The sequence below is a fragment of the Artemia sp. Qi Xiang Cuo genome, chromosome 20, assembly GCF_049724085.1.
Source record: "Artemia sp. Qi Xiang Cuo chromosome 20, ASM4972408v1, whole genome shotgun sequence".
Classification (NCBI taxonomy): domain Eukaryota; kingdom Metazoa; phylum Arthropoda; class Branchiopoda; order Anostraca; family Artemiidae; genus Artemia; species Artemia sp. Qi Xiang Cuo.
Genome location: NC_142813.1, coordinates 45793149 through 45815468, shown reverse-complemented (window position 1 = coordinate 45815468; position 22320 = coordinate 45793149). Strand labels below are relative to the sequence as shown.

The 22320-nt window shown below is 37.9% G+C and overlaps 1 protein-coding gene across 1 annotated transcript in view; it reads left to right on the top strand.

Annotated features, from left to right (window-relative positions):
• The first annotated feature begins 15321 nt into the window (after positions 1-15321).
• The window catches only part of LOC148940269 (DNA cross-link repair 1A protein-like), a 320311-nt gene continuing 313312 nt past the window's right edge, over positions 15322-22320 (top strand). Inside the window, exon 1 of the mRNA XM_089105742.1 lies at positions 15322-15400. The gene's annotated coding sequence lies outside the window, so the exon portion shown is untranslated. The remainder of the gene's footprint in view (positions 15401-22320) is intronic.

The window sequence follows — 22320 nt, the reverse complement described above, 5'->3', positions numbered from 1 at the left end:
TCTAAAAAAGCCACATGTAGACGGCAATTCCTTGTTCCATACTTATCGACTAAAGCTCTAAGTACAAATGCCCTATCTGCTGTACTAAAGCCTTTCCTAAATCCTCTTTGCTCTTCATTTATAATCTTGCAAAGGTGTTATTACCTTCCTGGGCAGCCTCAATTGCTTTGTTCCTCCCCCTTTGAACATTACTCTAATGCAAGTACAGGGAAGTTGGTTTCTGGTGTCACCAATTAGGTATGTTTTAATAATGTGCGGTTAGGAGGCTAGATCTGATTGTGCTCATCATTTCTTTCTTTTCTCTCTCTGCAGCTTATTCTGTTTCACATTTAAAGTTCAAGTCTCTCATCTAGGTCGAAAAACAGAAAATATAGCTGATGACGTAATCGATTATGCAAATTAGGTAAAATCTCCTTTGGCACACAAAATTTTCATTGCGCCCGCCTATATTCATTTTCCGTAGCAAATTCTGCCCCTGATAAATTCCTCAAACCTTCTTCAGCTCGTTGAAGACTGTGATGTTATAATTTCATTGGCTGGGTCCCTGACTAATTAGTCATTAGGCTAGTATATAGAAATCATTTGTATTAACTGGTGTAATTCCGGGGTTGAAGGACTAAGTACTGAGTTCAATTGATACTGATAGAAAATCAGGCCGATGGCAAGGTTCAAGTTTTTATTATTAATACAATATTTAAACAGAATATTAAATTTCCGACAGAGAGAAAACTCGACAGAATCGGGAACAAAAAAACACTTGACACATAAATTTAAATTAATTGTACCTCTACTAATATTCCAATTATTGAGATTTAAAACAAAATCTTCAATTTTATATTTCAAACTACCCTTAAAAATAAAATACAAAACAATAGGTAACTCAAATTGCCAGAATCCTCAACCCACCCAAAAAAAAGAATATTCCAAAAAATTGACTAACTTTATTCTCATCGATAGGTGAGACCAACTCCCCCAAAACACGCCATAAAAAATGAGGCGTACAGATGTATGTACAAGCACATACACATGCATATAACAATATACACATACGTATATGCACGCATACACATGTTAACAAATTACATCCTCATTAAGCATTCCTTAATTTTAATTTTTAGTGTTGATAGGGGAAGAGATAGATTACAATCTTTACCAAACTTATTCCATACTCTAACTAAACTATTTCTTAGTGAAAAATGCGATCTCTCTGATTTAATTAGTGGCTGACGGACCATCCACCGCCTCCTGGACTGTCGACATGAATCCACCCCATCCAATACCTGTAACAGCTCATATTCATAAAAATACGCAGGCAATGCCTTCTTACGATACTAAATTATAAACTGAACTGACTGAAAAATTCCAAACTGGTTAACTGGAAGGATATTCAATATAACATACATACTATGAGTACTTGATTTGTTTGGTAACAAAACAGGAGATGGAAGATATTATTTCAATACTTGTATTCTGTTGTCTCTGGAGTGGCAGTAGATGGCTCCTAAATGTATTGGAATAAAAAAATGCGCAATAATTAAGGTAATAATGTACTAAGCTAAAATAGACGGACCTCAATGCATTATAAGGTAAAATAAACTTCAGGTGACCAATCATTCCAACATTTCTGCCTAGTTTCAACTGAATATGGCTAATATGGTGCTTGTATGACAGGCTTTCATCAATGATAATTCCTAAGTAACGTACAAAGCTAACACGCTTAATAAGCACTTTGTTTAAAGCCTCAACTGCCTGGAGTCCAGGACAAGAAGTTGAAGTCCGAGAATAAATAATAAATTTCGTCTTTTTGGAATTTACTGTCAGACGAAAAGACTTAAACCACAACTTAATTCTATCAATTGACTAACGTATTTTACCGAAGTATCATATCATTGGGTCCAAAGACACTTCACCCCGTATCATCAGCATACAATACAGTAAGTCCGAGATCCTTTGACGACTAACCCAAGTCATTTACATAAATCAAGAAAAGCAGGGGGCCAAGTACAGATTCTTGAGGGACTTCAACGTTGTTCGACTGCTGCACTATTCTTGATGTGGAGTCACCGTTGGCAACGAATTGTGTCCGGTCATTTAAGCACGACATAATTAAAGAGCAGGCTGGCCCTCTTATCCCATAATGATGCAGTTTATGTTACAAAATACGATGGGAAATTGTGTCGAATGCTTTTTTTATGTCAAAAACACAGTTGCTGGAATGTCACCTTTATCTAAAACGTCATGAATAAACTGAGTAACAACTAAAACGCATGTTGGGCAGAATAGTTTCCCCTGAAACCAAATTGTGACTTGAGAAAGAAATTAATCTTCCCTAGTAACGAAACCAGACGATTATACTAACAACGTTCAATAAGTTTAGAAAAAGCCGATAAAATCGAAATTGGACGATAATTATTTGGATCTTATGAATCACCTCCCTTATATAACGCAGCTATTCTATCAGCTTTAAGGTAATCAGGGAATTTGCCGTACTTAAAACAAAGGTCAATAATATTAGCTAAGCACTCCGCAGCTTCTGGGATAATCGTCTGCAGTAAATTTGTACTAGATCCATCCGAGCTCTTCTGACTTTCTGTTTTTAAAAAGTCTGGAAACTACCAATAATTCTGAAGCCAATACAGGAGAAAGAAATATTGATAGGTCATTCGATGGAGGTAAATGCTTCTTGAAATCAGTATCTACAGGTGACTGCAATACAGCCGTTGGCGCTGAAGCCATTTCACCGATAGTTGCAAAGTGGTGGTTAAGTAGTGCAATCACTTCTTTTTTCCCTTTCACAGTTGTCTCATCTTTTGGTGTCATTTCTTCGGGGATTTCTTTTTTTTTCGTCCAATTTAGACAATCATTAATTAATTTCCATGTCTTCCTGGGTGACCCTTTCACCTCTAGAAATGATTCTTTGTAATAAACTCTGCTTCGATGCCCGAATTAATTTTGTTAATGTATTTTTATAATTCTTAAAATTTTGCTTACTTTCTTCAGTCGAATTTGACAAGTATTTCTGCCATTTATAGATTTGAGTATACTTGATGTAATCCACGGTTTAGTAGGCGGTTTAACTCTTCTGTTTGGAATACAACGGTAAGGGTACGCCTGGTCAAGCGCATTTTTAAAGATTTCTAAATACGTCCTCGCAGCCTTATCCGGGTCTTTGGACTCCTAACAGGGTAAAAAACGGCGTTCCTCTGCAACTCCTTTAGTTTAGTTGTATCCATAACTCTAACTCTTTGCTGCTGCCTGATTAGAGTTGGCGTAATACCGATAATTAGATCACACACCATCATAAAATGATTGTCTACGACGACCTTACATGTTCGAACTTGGATATTCTTACAAATATTGTCAATAAAAGACTGGGAAGTTTTGGTAACTCTAGTCAGTATACGACATACAGGGAGACATATGGTACCTAAAAACGTAGACAGCATTTCCGATGCTACGTCATATGTGTAAATTTCTCGTAATACGGTTACGTAGTAAAGATACATCAACATTAAAATCACCCATAATGATAGACCTACGGTATTTACCCGACAATATATCAAGACATTCCTGTAAAATTTCAGTATACATTTTCGCCCTTCCACTTGAAGGACGATAACACACACAACAAAGTATTTGCTCATCGTTAGTCTCAATTTCTACCGCTAATATTTCAAACAGTATCTCCACGTTCAAATGCTCTAAATCACTAATAATTCTAACTGGTATTGATCACTTGACAAAAAGTCCAAATCCTCCTTGCTTATCATTCTGGTGGGTCTTGCACACGAACTTATAACCGGCAAGATTAACCAACGTTTCAGTTATAGAATTTAAGACTGATCTTTAGAATTTAAAGCACATACTAATTTATTCAAAAGTATTATTTTCATGTCTCTTTTAGTTTTTTTACGACTCCGATAACTCTATAAGAGTTATTTCTTCCAACAAGTTTACCCATTTATGTTTTTTTCTCCCTTCTTTCATGCAGTTTGAGAGCAGCCTTGACATGTTTGGTAACATTATTTCCTACCTCTTAACAATCCATGCAGTCACAGAAAATGCTTTTTTTTATTATCCTTATTATTATTACGATTTTTATTTTTTGTTTTTGCTATTACATAGCATAGGTGTTCGTTTTTGTAGGTTCCAAGTCCTTTCTTCCCCTTATTCATCATTTATAAATAAGTAAACCATAGAAAAAGCATCACACTTGCTAAAATAGGCTATTTCGTTGTTTTTTGGATATAACCCCTCACACTAAAACACTAAAGAAGGATTTCTACAATATCCCCGTTATACTGATGATGATCCAGTTTTACTTTTACTTTTTTTAACTACGAGTTCAATAACCCTATAGAAGACATCTTTTTCTATGTGTTATCGAATAATGAATTTATGGCTTTTAACCCCCCTCCTCCTCACTTTAAGGGTGAATTTGGCTCATTTTACAAAATCAGTATCGATTTTGAATGTGGTAATAAGCGCTTTTCTTCTGTATTGAATGGTATGCTTTTTTTGCAAGTTGTTCAAGGTCTACAACATTTTTCTCGTATTTTTATTGTACTATATGGTAGAACGCAGAATAAAAATTAATGATCCAAAAACTATGTTCGAGCCTTTTTTTTCTAAAATTACTTTTCTAAAATTAAAATTACTTTCCTAAAATTATAATTTTTCTAAAATTATAAACTGAATGGTCCAAATTGACTGGTATCGAGTACTCTGTTTTGTTTAATGTAAAGCTAGCACACTGAAAAAAAGATACTTATAGCCAGCGATGAAGAAAAACAATTCTGAATGTTTCAACCCCCACTTTTGGGGACTCTTTTCAGCTTTGACAAAGACAATAGTAAGAAGATTAAAGGAAACTTTAACCAGCGAGTATTGAAATTTCTTGTACACCATCGGTGTGATTTATTCATTGCTATCGCAATTGCCACTAGCTCAAATTAATTCTGAAACGTACCAGGCTGACGCGTACTATATTAAATATTTGCTTACGCTCCCCTCATATTTAGGCAGGGTTATACAGTTGAAAGGTCGAGTGTTGGCTGCATATCGTCATATCAAAAACCAAAGGGTACGTCTCTCAATTACATGGTTGTATATGAGAGCCATAATGACGTGGGCAAGCTAGTGCTAAGCTTTAAGTGCTAACTAGTGTTTCATGTTTCATGCCATGAAGCTACTGACTAGTAGCTTCATGGCAAAAACCAAAGAGTATGTTTCTCAGTTTCGTAATGTTATATGAGAGTCATAATGATGTGTGCAAGCTTGTGTTAAGGTTTAAGTGCTAAGTAGTGTTTAAGCTTCATGTAAAAAGTCAAGGGTTGTTCCTTGACTTGAAAGAGAAATTTGCCTAGTTTCTTTACATATGATTTGATAGTAAGAGCATTTTTTTTCGTTTTTTCTTGAGAGCTAAGCCTTGAGCACAGAAAGTCTGTGAGGTCTGATGCATTTCTTTTTGAATAGGCAAATTTGCAGTCCATAGTTTATTTGTATCAAATTTGTAGTCCTTAATTCGTCGTCCGTAGTCTAAAAATATGTATCTCTACATTAAAAGTGGTAAAAAAAGGTGAAAACCTCAGATATCCTATTACCCAGGTATTAAATAAAACAAAACATCCTTTTTGTATATATCCACACAAACAAGTAACAAATTAGGTTTTCCTTTTATCTCTGAATAAACGCCGAAAAAGCCGTAGTTTCCCTTAGAAAAATACTCTTTTTATGGCATGTGTGGCAAGATCAACTGTCATCGCCATCAACAGAAACTATAGCCTACTGCTAGATGGGACGGCTGAAAAGCGGTTGGTTATCCTATATCTCTTAGGCATTTATTCCTCCGCAGATAATAGGTATACCAAGGCTAAATATTCTTGTTATTCTGGGGACCAAAAAATTGTCCACGTACAATGGTTGTGGAAAAGTAAATTGCAATAATAGTTTGATGGTATTCAATAACATTCAACCATTTTTTCTTTCTTCTGGGAATCAGCACAGCGCTAGCTAATAGCTATCTAGCTGTACGACTTTTAGCGTTTTTCCGAAGAGAGATTTAAAGAAGCATTGGAACATTTGAATGACTCGATGATACCTGTTAAAGGACATGGCTTGATACTCCTCTCAAAACTTGTACAGAACAAAGATACGCCTACTATAGAGGATAAATAAAAAGTGTTGAATATGTTCAAGTTAAGAGAACTGTTAATTTATGTAAACCCCTCTCTTGATCGGTTTCATAGACCTATGATGCATACAAAAGTATATGTACGTTAGTATGACCTTAACATGGGGGAGACAAAAAGGTTTGCATTGGGGTGGCAGACTAGGCGTTCATACTCATCTCGTGGGGATCACCCTCCCTCTTCTTTCTCTTTCCTTGTTTGCAAGTATGGTGTGAGATGAAACAAGAGAAGGATATTGAATGAACTCGTAAGATATTAGGCTAAAATTTCAACAAAGATGCGCTGAAAACAAACTACAGCGCTAAGTCGAAAAGCCCGTTTTTGTGTTTTTTTTTGTCAAATGATTTAAACGCTAAGAATAACTACAATTTTTAATTGTAACTTTAATTATTAACATAAAATATTTTTTGTGTTTTGCAGTAATGGAAGGGCACTTCCAAAGGCAAAAATTTCTAGAGAAGATTTTTTATCAAAATAAATTTATAAGGGGTTTTGAATTCCGCCCCCTCCCCCTCTTGAAAGACCGATGTAGCCTTGCCTTTCCAAAACTGTTCATTCCGCTGTTCCAATGTTCTTTTTTTCACCTTTATTTTTATACCCCATCATGGAATACTTGTCTAGTTTAGCTATTTCACTAACAATTATTTTTGTGAGTTGCATTATGTTAATAATTATTATTCAAATTAAACTATTATAGCTGTCATTTTTAAGCTTGACTGATGGTTTGTTTTTCGGTACCAACCATTCAGATTTTGTAAATTTAACCCAGTTTAAAAGAATCTCCATTCAAGGGGGCGGGATTGCAGTCTTAGACACCCACAGACCACCATCAGTGAGAAGATAGAGTACCTTAGTAGTAATAACTTGTCCCAGTTCATTTGGCGAAATTAGCGACTTAAGGGAAATGATTAAGCTAGTATATGATTGAGCCCTGTAAAAATGTGGGAAAGCCATCATAACCATAATAAATTGTAAAGATAGCAAAGTATGACTTTTGCGTAATGATAAGAGTAACGAAATATTAATTTTCTTTGTGTAAGGAAACAAACAACATTAGCTAGATTTTGAACAATTGTACCCTTGACTCACCAAAGACCATAAAATGCAAATACAAATAGCGGACTGCCGTTTCAAACTCGAAGGGTCAACGACAAGATATTACGCGATTTGAATCACATGACCAAAAACAGGGTTTTTTTAATAGAGAAAGTGGATACCAGCTTTTGAGCAAAGAACTATTATTAGGATGACATCAAACTGGTCGCTGACCAATGACAGGAAAGAAAAACAAAATGGAGAGAACTTAAAATAGGGATTGAGGAACGAAAGCAAGGTAGTCTTTTTTTGGAAATCGAACAAATAGTAAGTGTTTACTTTGTAATAACGATAAGCTACCACTTTCTGTCTGAAATTCTCCTTGGGGATAAAACTTTGAAGATAAAAATTAAAATAAGAAGAAAAACCTCTAAAAGGCTTTCTGTCACTTGGAAATAATTTTAATACGTATATAAGAGAAATTGATGATTTTGGGACTTATAGTTTCGTTAATATTCCCACCTAAGACAGGGCTTGAGCCATTTGGACAAAACAGCATTTCTTTAAGGTTAGAATAAACCAAAGTAAATTTCTTCCCAGAAATTTAAGCTTTGAATACCTGAGAGTTTAAGGAGGAAAGAAAACCTCAACCAAGAAAAGAAAGCTAGGAGAGCCATTTGGGTTTCCCCTTTCACCCTAGAGTCCCTTGAGACTTAGCTTGACTTTATAAATGCACGATCTTCGAAAATTTGACTTATCGGACCATCACCTTACTTAACCCCTTGTGTGATCTTCAGACGTTTATACGAAGAGGAACACCGTTCCCCTTTTTAATCACTCATTCATTTCGTTAACCCCGTACTGCATGTTTATACAAAAGTAACCTAAATGTTTATACAGGCAGGTCAGGGGAAGAGGGTAACAATATTATCAGTGTAAGAATTTCCAAACCTTTATGTCCAGATATTTTCAATTAAGCTTTCCCTGCTAAAGTTAAAGCTTAATAAAGGTCCAAACAATACACAGCCCTTTTCAAGAAATAATAGAGAATCTCTTGGTTTGGGTTAATGAAATTTGAATTAAAAGCAAGTACGGTTATTCTTAGCTTAGCTCAAAAATAACTTGAACTAAAGGATTTTATAACACAGACCTTAAGCCTTGACTAGCTATTCAAGTGTAACCCCTTTAAGTTGAAACATTCGTTAGCTTAGGATTAACTTAATCTTTTTCTTTTCGGTATACATTGGTGGATTTGAACTAGTAGATCATTTGACCTTAGAAGAGGTTTGGAAATAGTCAACATAGATAGAATTAGATTATTTTTCCTTTTATCTTATTTTATATATAAAATCAGTTGTCACTGAATTCTGAGTACCGATTCTTACCCAACGCCTCAGTTTGTATCACGCTACCAAATTTATTAGCCCTGTTAAGTAGGGGCAACCTTACAACTGGTCGCAGCGGTACTCAAGTTCGGTGGAACTTTCGTTTAAGTGGGGGAGGATTAATTAAATTCATAAAATTTGGTAAAATTTAGTCCTCTGCTACTCACAAGAAGGTGTGTGTTCAGTTTTCCAAACCTATCCAAGACAGAAAAGTTTGAAAAAGTGTTCATTAAAGGAAATTTAGACCTAAGGGGGAAGCTCAGACAGACTTTTATCTTTTATCTTCCCAAGATTCTTTCTTTCTTCTCCTTCTCTTTCTCTTTGCAACAAGTTTTATTATCCGCGTCTGTAATTTACCTAAATAGGGTCATATGTTAATAATCCTCAAGAGTGTTTAATTATAATACTAAACTTGAGGGTAAATTTAAACCAAGGTACTGAGAAAATTCTCATACAATTTATAAGTAGACCCATTTTAGCGACTTAAAAGTACTATAAGGAATCATTGGGCAGGAGCACGAAGTGTCACTGAAGAGGATATAAATACTCTTGGCGAACAAATAGCAGTAGCCAAAATGCAAAATTCTGAGAATGTTGACAAACAACGCCATGACGTAAACCAGTCTGCAGCAAAAGATGGCGATAACACAGAAAGAACCACTGCTCTTTGTACCTAACATGCAGTCCCTAACAGTACCTAACATGCAAAATTCTGAGAATGTTGACAAAGGACGCAATGACGTGAGCCAGTCTACAGCAAATGATGGTAAAAACACAGAAAGAAGAAAAAGTAACTCTTCTGAAAATGCCAGTGACCTATACAAAGGCAGAAGCGGTACGAATAGTGACCACCATGGGATGGGTTATAAAAGTGTGTCTGGCATAAGCAGAGGTAGAGGAAAAGCATTTAACCTTAAAATAAATGACTTTGAAAAATATTACAAGACTCAAGGGATAGTATCTAATGAAGAATGGCCAGAGTTTATTCACAGCTTTACAAAGTCCTCTACCTACAACATTTCGACTCACTGGATACAAGTCTCAAGCTGAAGCTTCGCTTAGGATAATTAAAGGAAATTATTTTCAAGATTTAATGAAGGTTGAAGGTAAAGAACAAGTGGGTCCTAAAAATCTACCATGGTATCCTGACGATTTTGGCTGGCATCTTAATTTGAGCCGAAAAGATATTAGAAAAAATCAAACTATGTTTCGCTTGCACAACTTCCTAATAGCTGAAACGGCAACGGGTAATATTAGCCGACAGGAAGCTATTAGTATGATTCCGCCACTGGTTCTAGATGTCAAGCCACATCATAAGGTCTTAGATATGTGTGCAGCACCTGGTTCCAAGACTGCACAGTTGATTGAAATGCTACATGCAAATGGGGAAGATGTTATACCCTCCGGACTTGTTGTTGCCAATGATGCTGATAACAAGCGTTGTTACATGTTAGTTCATCAAACAAAGCGACTACAGAGCCCCTGTTTCGTCATTATTAATCATGATGCTACAGTGTTGCCAAATATTGAAGTTTCTCACGATGATGGCAAAAAGTTCCCATTGAAATTTGACCGATTTCTCTGTGATGTACCATGTTCGGGCGATGGAACTTTGAGAAAGAACTTCGATGTTTGGGCTAAATTCAACACAGCGAATGGAAACAATCTACACGGTATACAATACAGAATTGCCAAAAGAGGAATTGAACTTTTAGAGGCTGGAGGTCAGATGGTTTATTCAACATGCTCTCTAAATCCTGTTGAAGACGAGGCTGTAATTGCAAGATTGATTAAGTGGGGGAAAGGATCACTAGAGCTGGGGCATGCGTCAGAAAATGTGCACTCAGTTCCTCGTTTGTCAGTACGGATCAGAATCTTAACCCCAGTGTTAATTATCTTAATTCCACTTTCGTTCGATGTCATGATGTTTCTAATTCCAGAAGAACTAAGATAAATATTTTTCTTCTTGTCTTCAGTTGTACGGGAAAACAAATCCTTTGCATTTAATGAATCAAAACCATAGTAATCACGAATTTCAGGCCATATTGGTTCATCGTCACGAAAGTAAACAAAAGGATCTTCCTTAAATCCCCAGACACGTTTTCGCTTCTTATTAGGAGGTTGTTGAGTTGGTGGACCTTGGACTGCAGCCCATGGATCGCTTGGGTCTTTCTCCCAAGGAAGAGTTTTTACTTTCTTAATCAGAGCAACAAAGAAACCTCCCGTATCTTGAAGATGGGGCAATACTCAAATACACCTGTCTAAATGAAGGCTTTCAGCTTCTTCTAGTGCTGGAGGAAATGGATGAGGTCGAATCAAATTTGCATCTTTCTCGGGGACTTCTTCAAAATTCTTAAATTCTTTCATTTCCCTGTTCATAGGTATCCAATGAGATATCCCTTTTCTATAAAGAAGACTTGACGCTCATGCTTGATAGAATCCTGAGAAAGTGAGGATAAATGAGCATAAGCACCAAATTCAGCGTAAAATTAATGGACGTCTGTATTACACATATATTTTTTCTGTGAGTAAGACCTACCTTCAAATGTTGATGAAAACCCCATAATTACCCAAAAAAACCTGCTACTTTGGAAGTTTATATTTTTCGGCTGCCAAGGATTAGGGAGCCAAATATTATAGCAGAAGACTTAAATGAAAATATGTAGCAGAAAAGTCAGTAACAAGTAAGATATTTCTTAAAGATACTAAAGTAATATTTTTTATGTCTTAAAGTGACAGTTGTGACATTCATACTCATTATTTTTTTACCTTTTTATTTAAATTTGCTAATCCTTGTAGTACATAAAGTGAAAATTAAAGTCTTTGCAATTTCTCTTTTGGTTTGATGGAAGAAATTATACTTTATATCTTTTAAGATTTTTCTTTCAAAACTATTAAAATAATTGGCAAATTTTGTCAAAAAAAGTTAGCAAATTAAGCATGCAAGTAAATTAGAGTGCGTTTAAATTCGGAGTTTGCTAGAAAACTGGGACAGGGACCGGGAAGACAAGTAGTAATTGCTACATTTTCCACGGTTTTTCATTCTCTGGTTTTCTACGCAGTTCTGCAATCATCACGTTTGTCCTTCTAAAATTCAAATAGTGAGAAAGTCTCTTTATCTTACTATTTCTGTGGGTTTTTGAAAGCCTCTTTATCCTTTTTGGTAAGTACCATAGCTCCTTTATCAAATTAATTAAAAAAAAACTTTCCCAACTATAAGTTTTTCAATAAAGGCCATTTTAAACTTAAGCTCAGCAGATACAAATGCCTGTTAAACTTCAAACTCAAAAGGACCAGAAATTACTATTAAAGAATAAATGAAACCCAAAACAAACAGAAATTAATATAACAATCATAGCAGAAAACATACAACAAGTAATAATACAATTGAATAAATAGATCTTAAAGCGAGTAATGTTTAGATTGAATATGAAAATCAAGAATAAAACTAAAAAAATATTTTGCAATTGAAGTATAAATGAAACTTAAAACTAACAGAAATTAAATAAACAATGCAAACAAACATACAACAGGTATTAATGTAAATTAATAAATAAATCTTAAAACGAGTAAAACTTAAATTGAATATGTAAATCAAGCTTGAAACGAACAAAAATTACTAGAAACAAGAGTTTGGGTATCACCTCCCTCTCTCACATACATATCACACTCCTGCCCCAGGCCCTGGGGGGGTTGTGTCGACACAGGAGTTTTTCTTATCTGACCTTTGAACTATTTTTTAACGAATTGGCCATATGTAAAGGAGCTTTTGTTATATGATCTTTGAACTATTTTTTTAAAAAAAATGGCTATCTCAAATTTTTATCGGATGTATTTGGGGGAAAAGGGCGTGGGGGGAGCTAGTTGCCCTCTGATCACTTTTGACTCTTAAAAAGGGCACTAGAACTCTCGATTTTCATTCGAATGAGTCCTCTTTGAAGTTTATGCGACGATCCCTTCTATATGAAGTGCCTCTGAAGAAAAAATAAATCGAGCTTGGAGGGAGGCTGCCCTTCGATCTCTTTTGAGTCTTAAAAAGTGAACAAGAACTTTCAATTTCCAATCAAATGAGCTCTCTCCGAAGTTCATACGAGCATCCCTTCCATAAGAACCATATATATCCCTAGAGCATTACTCATAACACCTGCCTCTGGGTCGTGGGGGGCTGCGTCAACACAGGAATTTTTATTATCTGACCTTTGAACTATTTTTTAAGAAATGGCTATTATAAAACTTTCATCGGATGAGCTTGGGGAAAAAAGAGTGTGTAGGGAGGCAGGGGCTAGTTGCCCTCGGATATATTTTGGCTCTTAAAAATTGAACTAGAACTTTCAATTTCCAACCAAATGAGATCCCTCTGAAGTTTATACGAGTATCCCTTTCATAAGAACCGTATACGCCCTCAGGACAACACTTACAACGCCTATCTCCTGGGCCTTGGGGGGAGTTTTTGTTATCTAATTTTGGAAAAATTTCCAAAAAACTGGTTATTTTGAAATTTGTAGTGGATGAGTTCGGGGAAAAAAGGGCGCTGAGGGGGGCTAGTTGTTCTTAACTCTCTTGACTCTTAAAAAGTGAAATAGAACTTTCACTTTCCAATCATATGAGACCTCTATGAAGTTTATAATAGCATCCCTTTCATAAGAACCATACATGCCCTTAGGGCATAACTTAGAACGCCTTCCCTTGGGCCCGGGGGGGGGGCTTATATTAACACCGGATTTTTTCTTATCCGACCTTTAAACTATTTTTAACAAAATTTCTATCTAAAAATTTTCCTCAGATTGGTTTGGAAAAAGAAGGCGTGGGGGGGGGGGTGCCAGTTGCCCTTGGATCTCTGTTGACTATTAAAAAGTGAGCTCAAACTTTCAATTTCCAATCAAATGAGCCCTCCCTGAAGTTTAGATGAGCATCCCTTTTATAAGAACCATATGTGCCCCAGGGCAAAACTTACAACGCCTGCTCCTGGGTTATGGGCGGTTGTGACGACACCTGAGTTTTTTTATCTGACTTTCGTGCAATTTTTAACTTAATGGCTAATGGCTAATATCTCAAAATTTTTATTGGATGAATTTGTAGGAAAGGGGGCGTGGGGAAGGGGGGCTAGTTGCCCTCCAATCTTTTTTGACTCTTAAAAAGTGAAAAAGAACTTTTAATTTCCAATCAAATGAGTCCTCTTTGAAGTTAATACGAGCCTCCCCTCCATAAGAACCACATATGCCCCCAGGTCATAACTTACAAGGCATGCCCTTGGGCCCTGGTGGGTTTTGTTGACACGGAAATTTTTGTTATATGATCTTTGAACTATTTTTAACAAAATAGCAGTTTTAAGATTTAATCAGATGCATTTGGGAAAAAAGGGATTAAGCGGGAGAAGGGGAAGCTGGTTAACCTCCGATATCTTTTGATGCTTAAAAAGTGATCTAGAACTTTCGATTTCCAATCAAATGACCCTTCTCTGAAGTTTATTCGAGCATTCCTTCCATAAGACCCATATATGCCCCCAGGGCATAAATTCTAACCCTTACCCTGAAGACATTGGGGGGAGTGTCCTGCTTAAACCTAGTTTCTAGAACTTTCAACTACGTTGAACAAAATGGCTATATCAAAATTTTGACTGGATGTGTTTGGGGGAAATGGTGGGCGTGGAAGGGGTGTTAGTTGCCTTCCAATCACTTTCGACTATTAAAAAGGGAACTAGTCATTTAAATTTCCAATCGAATGAGCCCTTTCTAAAGTTTCTACGACAACACTTTCCATAAAAACCTTATATGCCCCCAGACCATAACTTACAACCCTTGCCCTGAGGGCTTTGGGGGGGGGGGAGTTGTTATCCTCAAAGACCTAATTTCCTGAATTTTCAACTATTTTAAAAAAATGGCTATCTCAAAATTTTGATTGGATGTGTTTGGGGAAAAGGTGGGGGTGAGAGGTTAGTTGCCCTCTAATAACTTTCTACTATTAAAAAGGGCACTAGCCCTTTGAATTTACAATCAAATGAGTTCTTTTTGAAGTTTCTACAACAGAGGTTTCTACAAAAACCTTATATGCCTCCAAGGCATAACTTACAGCCCTTACCCTGGCGGCAGTGGGGGAGTGTCCTCCTCAAAACATAATTTATATCTAGAAATCAACTACGCTGAACGAAATGGCTATCTCAAAAATTTTGATTGGATGTGTTTGGGGAACTGGTGGCCATGGAAGGGGTGTTATTTGCCTTCCAATCACTTTTGACCCTTAAAAGAGGCACTAGAACTCTCGATTTGCAATCGAATGAGCCCCCTTTGAAGTTTCTATGACAAACCCTTCCATATGAAGTGCCTTTGGGAAAAAAAATAATAAAACATTGGAGCCGTATGGCCTTTACTATAGGTGATGCTTTAGCGTTGCTTCTGATTTGTTGCTTGATAAGGCTTCAACCTGAACCTCCTGATTTTTGGTATACCAGCGCATTAATTGACATTTTTTGTAGCCTACCCGCCTACCCAGAAACAGAAAAATGGAGCAGTAGTAGCAGTCTACATCACCAAGTTTTCCAGTTCTCCGTCCTGATTGTCTAGCATACGCCGAATGTAGGCATGGCCCTAAAATTTAGTCTTTTTTGCCCCACTACAGAAAAGTCACATTAGCAAACCTGGCAATGTCCACATTATAAATTTCGAAAGGTTTTGCCGCGAGATTTGAGATTTTTTGAGGGCATCGAGGAAAACGGACAACGCGGTAAAATTAAAAAATTGTTGCCCAGGCTTATTTTCTAGACTATTTCGCATTCTGAAGTTTTGATTTCGGGTAAGAGCATTTACAATATTTGGATTAGGATTGATTAATGAATTTCCACCCTCTAATGGGGATTCTCCCAGGGGGAAATGTCAAAATTGGAACCAGCCATCCACAACAGACAAATCATACACAAACAGGATCAACATCAGCACTAGTAGGACTGTCTCCTCCACAAAAATTCTCACCACCACACATAGCATACTCACCATCTCACACCCAGCCATTTCCAGTATACTCTGGACAGCCCCATCAAACACCTATACAATTTCCTCACTCAACATATCAAGATACTCAAGGTCCCCCTACAGTTTACTATGCACCTCTGCCATATTCAAGTCATCAAGGTCATTTATATCATGAACCTCAAACCCAAAATTTACAATTTGTACCATCAGTTAAAACTTTAAGAGAAAACAATCTAGAAATAATAAGCAAATTTCTACTTTCTGCTGTAATATATATTTAGGAACGGAGCACAGTTGCCAAACGATAATTATTAAAAACGCCACAGATTACGTTGGCCTTCCGTTTTCTGCGTACTTTTGGTGATGATTTGTTCTGCGTACTTTTGGTGATAATTTGTGCAGAAGGGAGCAATATCAAACAAACAAGAGGCCGAGTTGGTACCAGTGGGATTTAATCCTTAAACTGCTGGGAATAGGTGATTTGAGTATTGCACTTCCCACATTTTGTCTACCTCAAGAACTTTCAGGGCAAAAAGAACTTCAAATTAGAAAATATATTGGCTGAGAAGTGTATTTAGAAAGCATATTGGCATATTATTCGCCAGGACCACAGAATACGAAGGTGTGTAACTTGTAGAAATTACATCCTTTGTGTTGACCTTGGCGTCCTTGAGAGTGGATCAAGTGAAATCTTAGAACAGTTTTTTGGAAATATAAATAGGACATAGACTATTTTATATACTTGCTGATCAGTTTTGACTATTCTTTTCATCGAATCCTGTGCAATTATCGAACTTAAGCTCGCGATAAAAGTGCCTACGTGACCGCCCGCCCACGTGCCTTTTTAAATTTTAACCCGGGCGCCAAGTTTTGATCGCTTGGCGTTGTACTGTGGTTTTGTTCTCAGCCGAGTTTTCAGCGAAGAAATAGAAGAAAATGCCGCCGAAAGTGTCAACAAACAAGAGAACCCGGGTAAGCCCAAAGAAAAATGAAGATGAGTGTGGTAGCTGTAGACGCGAACTTGATGGACAGTCCCAAGCTTTGTCTTGTGATGGTTGTGATAAGTGGCTGTGCATAGATTGCGTTGGAATCTCAAAATCAGAATACCAACTATTTTGCAAAATGACTGACAGCCTCACCTGTGAGTGGTTCTGTCCTGTGTGTAAGGTTACTGGGAATAGCAGCCTTGGCTCAAATGCTACACAAAAGCTTATCGAAGCTACCGTTTCAAAAGCTGTGACCTCTTCTCTGGATCAGTTTCAGCAAGACCTTAAACAAGAACTGGGGAACATTAACAGCAAAATCTCTAACTTGGAAAGTGAGATCGCAGGCAAGTGCACCCTAGCAGAAGTTGAATCCAAATTAGAAGATATAGTTACTAGCAGGCTGAACCGGTGTCAGAGCGATACTACCAAGAACTTTGAAAGTTATGTTAGACGGATCATCCGTGAGGACAGAGAGAGACAGAAAAGGCAGCTCAACATCGTAGTTTACGGAGTTCCTGAATCATGTGAAGAGGCAGCTGATATTCTGATGTTTATTCAGGATCATCTTGCCCAGTCATACAATCTGCCCTCTGTCAAAATCTTGAAGCCGCAGCGGCTCGGGAACAATCCACCGAAACCAGGTGACCGACCTAGACCTGTCCTCTTCCTCACTGATAACTACAAGATAAAAAAGGAGATTGTGATTAAGTCGAGGGAGCTGAAGGGTGCTGTGCAGTTTCACTTTGACCGCACAAAGGCGGAAAGGGAGAAACGAAAACAAATCCAAACTTCAAAAAACGGGGCAGCGACGGAGCACTAATGTGCCCACTGCCTGCTGAGGATAGCCCATATGTAAATAGTTTCCACAGTTGTAGTAGTGTCGATGATAGTGATTCATTTAAGAGTGGCAATAATAGTTGTGCTTTCCATTCATGCTCGAGCCCTAGCTCATCAGACATTAGTTTCAAGAGTTTGCCAAAAGTGATACATTATAGTAACCCTCCACAGACTAGTCAAAAGAAATTATTGAAGCTTTTTTACACGAACATTGATACAGTGACAAATAAGCTTCCTGAACTAAAACTTACAACTACTGCTGAAGAATACGATGTGTTGTGTATCTGCGAGCTGACCCCCAAGAACTCTACTACCCCACTGGAAGATGATCATATCATGATCCCCGGATATCGCCTGTTCTCGAATCTCTCAACTCACCCCAGAAGAGGCGTTGCTGTGTATGTGAAGGATGTATTACAGGTCAGAGATTTGACTTTGAATCATGATTAGTCCCCATGGGTTGAGAGTGTTTTTGTTAATATTGTTATTGGGGGGAAGCCACTTCTAATAGGATGCGTTTATAGAAGCCCAAGCAGCCCAGATGCCGCTGCCTCTTATGGGGCTCTTACTCAATTAGCTGATCATGCATCTAAGCATTGTAACCAAGATTTTATTTTAATTGGTGATCTAAATATGCCTGATATTTTGTGGGTGGATGGAGCAGGTTACCATCAAAGTTCAACTGCAACTAACCCGTTTGTTGAATATTTAGGCAACAATAATCTGTACCAATTAATTGATCAGCCAACCCGTTACAAAAACAACCAGATACCATCTCTACTAGACTTGACAATCACTAACAACCCAGGACTGCTAGTGAATACTGATTACCTGCCCCCCATTGGCGCTAGCGATCACCTCTGTATTTCCCATGACTTGCTAATAAGTCAACCACCAAACAACTGCACCAAACGAACGTATACCGACTACAGCAGGATCAGGGAAATACTACAGGCGGTTGCATGGGATCAAGTGACTAACAGTGATGATATAGAGCAAGCCTGGCTAAATTTCAAGAACGCCGTCCTCCATGTTGAGCAGCTTTGTACTTCAACGTCTTTTGTCAAGGCACCTAGAACACTGCCTCACATAGATCGACCCATTAAAAGAGCCATGAACAGGAAGAAAAAGGCACTTTCGAAGTACAAGAAGTGTGTATGCACACGACACTGGGAGCATTATGCCAGAGCCAGGTATAAGTTGAGACATCTAACTAGGCATTTTATGGCAGAATATGAGGAGAAGATAGCCTTTAGTATAAAGGAAAACCCTAAACGATTTTGGAGGTATGTGTCCAAGAAAGATAAGAACAGGCGATCAATACCATTCTTATTCAACGCTGAAGGGAAAAAGTTGGAAGACCCAGAAGCTATAGCAAACTTGCTTAACACTACCTTCGCTTCGAACTTCTCCTCAGGCTCATCAGATGAACCCTCATGTCCTGACCCCAGACATATCGAACATCTTATGCCGAAACTCATCATCACGACTGAAGAGGTTAAGAAAAGACTATCAAAGCTGGACCCTAACAAAGCCAAAGGACCAGACGGCATCCATCCCAGGCTGCTCAAAGAAATCTCTGATATAGTCACCGAACCGCTCTGCTCCTTGTATAATCTGTCTTTGAAGACAAAGAAACTACCACCTGATTGGCGTACAGCAACAATAACTCCAATATTTAAGAAAGGTTCCAGAAGCCAGCCAGAGAACTACCGGCCCATAAGCCTTACCTCAGTCGTTGCTAAGCTGATTGAAGGAATGGTCAATGATGCCGTTATAGCTCACATGACAAGGAATGGTCTCCTTTACAGCGGCCAACATGGCTTTAGAAAAGGAATGTCCATTGAAACGAACCTGATCCAAGCTTATGAATCAATCACTGAGGTTATCGAATCGGGATCCCCTGTAGACGTGTTCCTACTGGACCAGGCAAAAGCCTTTGATAAAATGTCCCACCGGTACCTGATGATTAAACTGTCAGCATATCACATTGATGTAGACGTAGCCCAGTGGATCCATAGCTTTCTGTCTGATAGAATCCAGATTGCTGCAGTCTACGACCACAACGGAAACCTCGTGTACTCGGCACCAGTAAATGTCAGAAGTGGTGTTCCACAGGGAACTAAGTTGGGCCCGACTTTATTCAACCTCTACATTAACGATGCTCCTGAGGTTGTCCAGAATCTGCTGGAACTATATGCAGACGATTCCAAACTTTTTGGACCTGCCGCTTCTGACGAAGACTGCAATGCCCTGCAACAAGACTTAACAAACCTCTGCCAATGGGCCTCAACTTGGACACTAGAGTTTAACCCAAGCAAATGTAAAGTTTTACATCTTGGACTGAACAACCCTTGCCATAGCTACCATATGTTGGACTCTACTGGTGCTATAACACCCATCCAAAGCGCAGAGGAAGAACGTGATCTCGGGGTAATCATAGATAATAAGCTGAAGTTCCATAGTCACTGCCGAACTCAAGCCGCAAAGGCAAACAAGATCCTAGGCCTAATCAAGCGATCAGTGACTAGTCGCCACCCCAGGGTCATTAAGAAGCTTTACACAGCCCTTGTCCGCCCTCATCTTGAGTTTGGGATGGCAGTTGCAAACCCCCACTTTAAATGCGATACAGAGTTGCTTGAAAAAGTCCAGAGAAGAGCTACTAGGCTCCCATTTGCCAACCAACAAATCCCATATGAGCAACGCCTAGAAAAGCTTGATTTGCAAACTCTGACCTACCGTAGAAAAAGGGGGGACGTAATTTTGGCATATAAGTTGATGAACAGCAGTGTTATCAAGCCCATTCTCGAACAGGACCAGTCTAGCAGAGCGCGAGGTAACCCCATAAAACTCCGCCAAAGATTCAGCAGAAAGCGTGAGAAATACAACTTCGTCACCAATCGCGTTGTTCCGTTGTGGAATTCACTGAGCGATTCAACTGTTTCCGCAGCTTCAGTTAACAGCTTCAAGACTGGCGTTGACCATGACTGGAGGAACAAGCCATGGAGGACGCAGTGGGATGAGCCTGCATCCACCACTAGGGTCTATTAGTGTGTGATATTCAACTGTCCCGTATACGTGTAGGATGTGATGATCCACTAATGAATTGTGCAACGAACTCCTGTCAATACTACCTGGCGACATCTACAGGTTCCTGCAACCTTAGTCGCTAGAAGATGCGATTTAAGGTAATTTAAGGTAGTAAGTGTCCACAATAGATTTTCAGGGTTGTCAGTTGATTATCCTCCCCTCCCCTAGGAAGAAGAGGAGGACATCACAAATGTTGTAAATCCTATGGAGGCTGAAGGGATCAGCGATTTACTGAAAAGAAATGGTAAGAGAAGTGGCTCACCTCTTGAGCAAGAAACTTCTAAAACTGTTAAACCTCCTATAGTTGAAAGATTTCCAGAGAAATTCAGAGCTAGAAATAACAGAATAGAGGCAGCTAGTGAGTTTATAAGCAGTGAATCAGGGACTAATCTAACAGTGGTTTTCACCTCACAGGTAAAACTTCCATCAGACAGAGCAATCACTCTAGAACTTAAGAAAATTCTCCAAACAGAAAAATTTGACTTTTACTCAAACTATGATAGAAATAGACTATCAGTATATGTTCAATCACAAACTGCATTGGAGACTTTAATGAAAATTCAGAAGCTAGATGTTGTTGATGTAGCACCTGAAGAGAAAAGACAGGTCAGCTATGGTGTAATCAAGCAAATAGCACTAGATTATTCAAAGGAAGAACTGCTGACAGACCTCAGGGTAGAAACTAATATTGAGATTAAGGAATTAAAGAGGTTGAAAAGATACAACCGAGAGACCAAAAAATTAGAAGATAGCATGAGTATTTGTGTTGCATTTGAGAGTAACTCTCTTCCCCAGTCTATTTGGCTATATGGAAGAAAAAGAAGTATTGAGAGATACAACCAACCCATTATTCAGTGCTTTAAATGCCAAAAGTATGGCCACACTCAAGAAAAGTGTAGGTCGCCACATGCTGTATGCTTGAGATGTGCAAACAAACACTCTTCTAATGATTGTCTCTTAAAACTAGAAACCAAAGAGTCAGGAAAATACCAAAAGTATGTCTGTACCAAATATGGGAAAAACCATTCAACAACATCTGGTAGCTGCTCAGCACACCAACAAAACCATGAAATCATAAAAATTGCAGTTCACCAAAATATACCAATGAAAAGAGCAGCTAATGCATACCGGAGATATGCAGATGCACTGAACAAGAAGGCTGTGAAAGAGCCACACCCCCTTGAACCAAAAAACACCCTTCAACAGCTAGTGTTATTTGTATCCAAAGTGCCAGAAGTGATACACATCAAGGAATTAGAAATGAAAGATAGGATAGTGAAGTTATGTCAACTTATGCACTCACTGTTCAAAGTTGAAATCAATGTAGAAGAAGTTTGGAATCTAGCAAATAAACCAGAATGAAGTTGCTATCTTTTAACATCCAATCTATTATGAAAGGCAAAAAGGATTTATTAGAGTGCTATTTAGAAAAAGAAAAAATTGATGTTGTATGCTTTCAAGAAAGATGGCTACAACCCCAGAATTCGAGGAGACTTAGAAATTATTAAGTAATAAGAAAAGATAGAGCAGAACGGTCAAGAGGAGGAATATTAGTGTGCATTAAAAAGTCATTAATGTTTCAAAAACTAGATATTGAAGACATCACAAGTTCTAAAATTGAGATGGAAGCTTGCCGAGTATTCCTGGGTAAGAGGGATACAATAGTTATTGTTAATATATATAACCCCAATGGAAATGAGCCACAAACAGAGGACATTTTCAATAAAGTGAAAAAAGTGATTAAAGCCAAAGAGCCTTTTATTATTACTGGTGACTTTAATGCCCATTCAGATGCCTGGTGTTTATGTGGATCTCATAATCGTAGTGGTAG